Here is a 7,079-nt window from a genome sequence, read left to right on the forward strand (position 1 = left end):
TATATATATATATATATATATATATATATCACTACAAAAGATCTGGTATTAGATAAAGACAAAATCTGTCGCTAAACAATACAAATAGGTCGCTAAGCGACATATTATCATAGGTCGCTGAAACGCGTGTAGCTAAGCCTTTTGCGATGAAATACTGAAATCTATCGGTAATTTTTCTTCGGATTAGCGACAAAACCAAACCAAATTGTCGGTACTGTATTCATTGAATTTATCTCAAAATTTTAGCTGCAAATATTTCGTAGGTATTCCATCGCAATTCTAAAATGCTATTTTTATTTTTTTATTTTACTAATATTATCCAAAATTCAAATAGAACAATTTAATGAAAAGTTATATATTTAATTATCATAAGAAGAACCTAATTTATATAATAATAAAAATCTGAAGATTAACAAGTAGAATAAAAATTACATATCTTCAAAAGCTTGAACAATGTTAATAATCATTCTTCATCTAACAAAGTAGAGTTATATCAAAAAAGATAACTAATATGGTGCTTGAGAGTGAAATTCATCACAATTAGATCATAACGTGTTTTTCCCTTGAGACCCAAGTTCATAAACTCTTCTCTCCATCACTCATCAATGATCTTGTAATACATCCACATTGCAACCTTCATCTCATCATTACTATAATTGTTGTTATGATCACTATTCCTATAAATAAACGTAAATGAATAACTTTCAAAAATTGCACATTAATGTTATCTAACAAATGAATATGTCATGTAAGAGGCATCAAAAGAGATCGAAATTCTTATATTGAGTTTGTTGATTAAATAAAATATGTGAATTCTGGGAATATAAACAACATTTATTGACATAATTATGACCACAACAGGTTTTCAAAATTTGATTTAGAATTTAATGGCTAAAAGTACTTCAATATCAAATTCAATTCATACACTTTAGTTTGAATTTATTAGTCACATGATAGTAATCGGGCATAAACCAAACCACAGATGGGGTTCAACTAATATTGGTTCATAATAGTAGCTACCACACTGATTTTGATAGAACAAACAACCCTTAATTCTGATTTTTATATTAAATAGACCTTTAAATTATGAACTAAAACATCGACACATTATGGTAGTCACCCAAGAACTAATTTCAAGCTCGATAAATTAATTTAAACTCTCATATTCTCAGTTGGTCGGATTGTTTCTTTCATAGCCAATAAAAAATCTCAGAGAAGTTGATGTTGAGGAACTTACTAGAATTTTAATTGAAAGATTGGATTTTGCAATGTTGGTTCGCAACAATTGTTGGTTCCGGCCAATACATCTACAATTATAAACAGCTTTTGTGCGACCTTAGATGACAAAATTTTCTTCCAATATTGAAGCTACACGAACAACTATCAAGAAATTTAAACTTGTCAAATAATCAAATTAACTTCCAAATAATCTGAATAGTTTAATAATGCATATTGTACAATAAACTTAATAAACATAAAACTGCATACCTCCAAATAGTAAACTAGAGAGATGAGATGACGGTAACCCAATAAAACTATATGGAGAAAATGCAGGCATATGAAGAGATAGACTATCGCTTTGCATATAAAGTGTACTCTACTATTAAAAATCACATACAACCATACATAAATTTATACCTCCCTTGTAAGTATGCCACAAAATAGACACTTATTAAGCCGAGGTACTTACCCTTAGGTTAAAGATTCATGTTATATATGGTTAAAATCTTCCTCGATCTGTCTCGAGTATCCTCCCTCCAATTGTGATACAAAGTTTAACTTAAAGCTACAGCTAACAACACATGCAATTTAAGAGAGTCTTCCTTGAAACATAATGACTTTTCTTACCTAATAAAGTCATGGATATGAAAATATCAAGCTGCGATTTCCCATAAGTTCAAGCCTTAACTTATTTAACACGAACGTGGTACAAGTAATAAAATAGTACACCAAGAACTCATTTTTTTGAACACGTAAATTACATTTATGGGTGGAAGAAGCTCATTTTGTCATCTTATGATAGTTCCGCTGCATACTTTACACAAAACTATAAAAAATAAATATAATTAGAGGTCTTGCATAGCATACCAAAATCTTATAAGAAATGAACACGGATTGCAATCAATGCCAAAGATATGACAAAAAACACGATGACAACCTAATATAACTTCAATCACAACATATACTATAACAGGAGACATGTAAGAATATTTCAATCACCATATGAAACAACCACATACATATAAATAATAAGAAAAAAAATACAAGGTCACTTCTCATGAAGTTTTACTAAGAAAATGTACTTATTAGAAAGTTCAAGATTAATTGATCATTTCCATCATAACAATAACGATTGCAATATCGATGAACAAACAAGTTGTAAAAACACATATTTATAAATAGAACACATTAGATAATACAGAACCAATCTTAAAAATAACCTAAATAGAAGTAATCCAAAGTTACAAAAATCAGATAGGGTTAGTCATTGTACAAATACCATCAAGATACAAACAATGAACATAAAAGAGGAAAACATTACTCAATAAAAAAAATCTTGAAGAAGGAAGAAATACATGAATTTGAGACCGTACATAAAACATGTATACATAATATGAGTAAGAAGCAAATATTAATTGGTGTATATACAATGTTTAAGAAATTTTATAAGTAAGAATTAAGAAGTTAACTATAAGTAATCATGTATTATCCTATTCCGAAAACAATAATAGAGTAAATCTACTTCAAGTTAGTTACAACAGAAATAAATTAAATGGTCTACTTTTAACTACAAAATCAATGATTAACTCTTCTTTCCACTCATGCCTACCTTAAAGAAATTTAGCCATTAAAATGACAACTTCTCGAATATAAAGAAATATATATTACCTGATATGGAATTAGAGACCTGTAAAACCCTAGAAAGTAAGAGGCGAGTTGTCGAGAGAAGCGAGCTGCAATAAATATGTGATTTGCTTCTAGATAGATGTGACAAGAATGTTGTTGAATGCAACGAGAAGCTGCTGAAGCGGAAGAGAAATCTACAAAGATGAGAAAGCCTCTTTAGGGAGAAGAAGGTAAGAAGAGCTTATCTGTTTGAGAATTTTGCTCTAAGATTTTAGTTTTAAATTTATTTGGGTCAAATTTTGATGTGTTCTAAACTATAATGGGCTAAGGCCCCAGTTAAATATTAAAAAAAAGGAAAACCAAATTAGTGACAGATAAAATGTCACTACTTCCGTAAAAAACATATAATAAATTTTGTCGCAAGACGTTGGACGCTAAATTTGTAGCTAATTCAAGGCGCGTAAGTTAAGTGCAAATTTTTTGCGACGGATTTAAATTTTTTTCGCTAATCCGACATTGTATTAGATGCAAATTATTTTTTGATTTTTTGCGATAAATTTTGAATTTGATAGCTAATTTTTTGTCATATAGCAACGAAAATCACGTTGTAGCTAAAATCTGTCACTACAGTAATATATACATACATATATATATATATATATATATACATATATATGTATAAAATTAAACTAAAAACTGTAACCATAATCCCGGAACAAAAATGTAAATCCTAAACCTAAAAAACCCTAATCCCTAAACCCTAAACTGTAACCTAAAACTCTTAATCCTAAACCTTAAATCCAAAGAAACATTAAAGCCTAAGTAAGAAACCCTAAGTACTATAAACCCTAAAATAAACACTAATAACCTTAATTAAAAAACCCAAGGCCCTAAACTCGAGAAAGCTAGATAAATCCCATAACCTAAAATCCTAAACCTAAAAAACCCCTAAGCCCTAAACCCTAAAACTTATTCTTAAAACAAATATCCTAAACATAAAACCCTATGAAACCCTAAATCCAACATAACCCCCAAAAACCATTTGAAACACCTACAAAACCCTAAGCTCTAAACCCTAAATCCTTTAAACCCTAACATAACCCCCAAAATCATTTAAAATCCCTACAAAACCCTAAGCTTTAAACCCTAAATCCTTTAAATATGTAAATGTTAAACATTAAAAACACAAAAAAGCCCCTGAGAAACACATATGCCTTAAATACCCTAAAAAACAAAAACACCTAAATCTAAAAATATGAAGCTCTAAAACCCATCAAGCCCTAAATCATATATGTTGAACCATAAAAAAAACAACTCTAAGCCCTAAACCAGAAACCAATAAAACCATAAAAACCTTAACCTAACAAATATAAATTGTAACATCTCGTAACTTGAATTCACAAAGGTTAAGCAAATAAAAACAAGAATAAAAAAATTTGGGATGAAGTTGGGAAATATGGAAAATTTACAAATTTCAAAAGTGAGTTTTGGTCATTTTCAAATGGTCATAAATTCAATCTCATGAGAATTTTAGGTGAGTTCTTCATTTGTATGTAAAGGTCATCAGAAAGTCCTTCCAACAACGCAAAGTTTGCGAATTTCCGAGGTCATATAAGGAAGATATGACTTTCGAAAGTTATGTTGTTGAGCAGGGTAAAGTTCCAAATCTTGATTTTTTAAGGGTATTTCGGTCTATTGCTAAATAATTATTAATTTCATTTTTGGGTATAAAGTTGGGGTCAAAACTTATCACAATCAGTTTTCCCATTTAGAAAATGGGCTAGGGTTTTGATAGAAAGGAGAAAAGAGGAGAAGGAAGAGGAAGATGCAAGAACGCTAAGATTTCAATTCATGATTTTGTATGTGAGATCGTTCGGTGTGGGTTATTTCACCCGCCCTCTAACTTGATTATTCGCGGAAATATATAGTTAATTTGAAGTAAACCTTGAAATTCTTGATGAAAAGTTTGAAGTTCTTGTTGATTGAGTTGTTGTTGATCTCTGTTAGTTTTAATCCATGTTTTCGGACAGTCTTTAGGTCTAAACTATTGGGTAATTAGTTATTTAGGGATCCTAAGTGTTTGGGGTGGGATCCATGGGAGTTTGGGAAGGTTTAGAGAATAAAAAGGAAGAAGAAAGTCAGAAAAACCCGTCTACTGGGCATTGGGGTACCGCGCCTAGAAAGTCTCTAAAAACTGAGTCTTTCCGTCAGGATCTAGCGCATGCGCCAACCAAAGCGCTTGAGGACAGCTTTGTCTGCCAAGCTCTAGCGCTCCGTGCCTCTCAAATCCCCTTGACCCCCCGGAGACCCCGTTCGTTCCCTATATTCTTGTACTAGTTCCTATGTGATGTACCCTTTATTTTCAGTTGTTTCCAACACTCTAGAGTACATCTAAGTATTATGAAATCATCCATAAATATGAGATCATGATCCTTGAATCCATAATCCAATTCAAGGGAAGCTGAGATCAAAGTAAAAGAAGTTAAGAAACAAGTCAAAGTGAGTTCTTAAAGTTCTAAAAGAGTCGTAAACAATTATTTTTACTTTGTTATAAGGATCAAGTTACAAGTTAAGTAAAGATCAAGAGTTGAGTTCATTTCTCAAAAGTTATAAGAAAATTAAGTATTCCCTCAGATTTAAGTTTCAAGTTAAGTAAAGAGCAAGAGTCGAGTTCATTTCTCGAAAGCTATAAGGGAACTAAGTATTCCCTAAAGGTTTATAAGTGTTTCACATTGAGTAAAAAGGGAACTAAGAGTTCCAAAAGATTTTTGTACTAATATGGAATACTTATTCCCAAAAGGAGCTTTTAATGCTAAAGGGGTTCGACAAATTTTCTTAACCCAAAGAAAAGAAAGTTTTATTAAAAGTATGAGCTAAAGTAAGTTTTAGGAGTAGTATTGAGCACTGATGTGGGGAAGAGAGTTCATATAAACTCAATTCTCCATGTAAACAATGAATCCATCATGGAAATTAATGGATCATACTTTTTTAATGATCATATAAGTTTATCTAGTGGATACACTATGCAAAGTAAGGTCCTATACCAATGGCAAGGTTTAAGACAGTTCTGGAAGCATGGGCAAGACATTGTATCAGGACTTAGGCTTATAGTGGTGGTGGTCGGTTAGAGAATCTCCCACAAAAGTTAATTACATTCGTATATAAGAAGAGTTCAGTTTATTATTGTATTATCTTTAACAAACAAAGAGTTTACACTGTTGTACCTATTTTATATTGGATAAGTTCTTGTTGCTTTATCTTGAGTTGTTAACTTATGAGTTGACAGGAGCCAAAGTAAGTTCATCCTCGCTCCACTTCAAGACTAGAGTTGTTCTTAGCATTGCAACTCGAATACTCATATATTCAATGTACTGATTCCAGTTGGCATGCATAGTTTAGTCATGCAGATGTAGGTACCAAGGATTAGAACACAACACCTCGTTGATCCGATATCCAGAGTCAGTGGTGAGCCTCCTTGCATTTTGGAGAACATCATTTTCATTGCTTTACTAGTTTAGCTTTTAGGTTGTTGAAAGGACTGTCCCAACATCCCTCTTATGTTAGTTTAGAGGCTTCCTAGACAATAGTATTTCTATTGAAATTATTTTCCTTTTTGAGCCTTAAGTTCCATTTTAGCCTGATTTTATGAAGTATTTTTTTCGAACATGTATTAATTCTTCAGTAAGTTGAGTTTAGCCTTCTACTGCGTTAAGTAAGCCAGGTCAAGGGTTCACTTGGGGACCAGCAATGGTCTTCAAGTGCCTATTTCGCCCAGGGTGTAGGATTGGGGCGTGAAAAACTTTGTACCTGAGCACAGAGTTCAAGAGTCCTAGGGAGTCTATGAAGCATGTCTATGGAGTCTTAGTATTTAGTGTGTAGCACACCAGATCTATGATTAGGAGGCTACAATATTAAGGAATGTTTCACTTCTTTCATAATACTTCGTGCGAAGAGTTTATCTCTAAAAGTCTCTCTCTAAAATTCGTGCTTCCACGTATTTTCAGATCATCATTCCTGCATGAAGAGCAATCAGAGGTCATCCGCGAAGAAAAGTTGTGGAACAAGAGGTTCCTAACGCACCAGCGGCGCAACTCTAAGGAGAGGTTAGCAATGCTAAATTCCGAGAAGCTATCCGGATGTTGATTCAGTTTGTGACAAACCAAGTCGGGCAATAGAGAGGATCTCGACAAGAAAGGGTTGATACATCAAGAGTTCGCGAGATCCTTAGGATG

The sequence above is a fragment of the Solanum pennellii genome, chromosome 7 (genome assembly GCF_001406875.1).
Source record: "Solanum pennellii chromosome 7, SPENNV200".
In the NCBI taxonomy this organism is placed as follows: Eukaryota; Viridiplantae; Streptophyta; class Magnoliopsida; order Solanales; family Solanaceae; genus Solanum; species Solanum pennellii.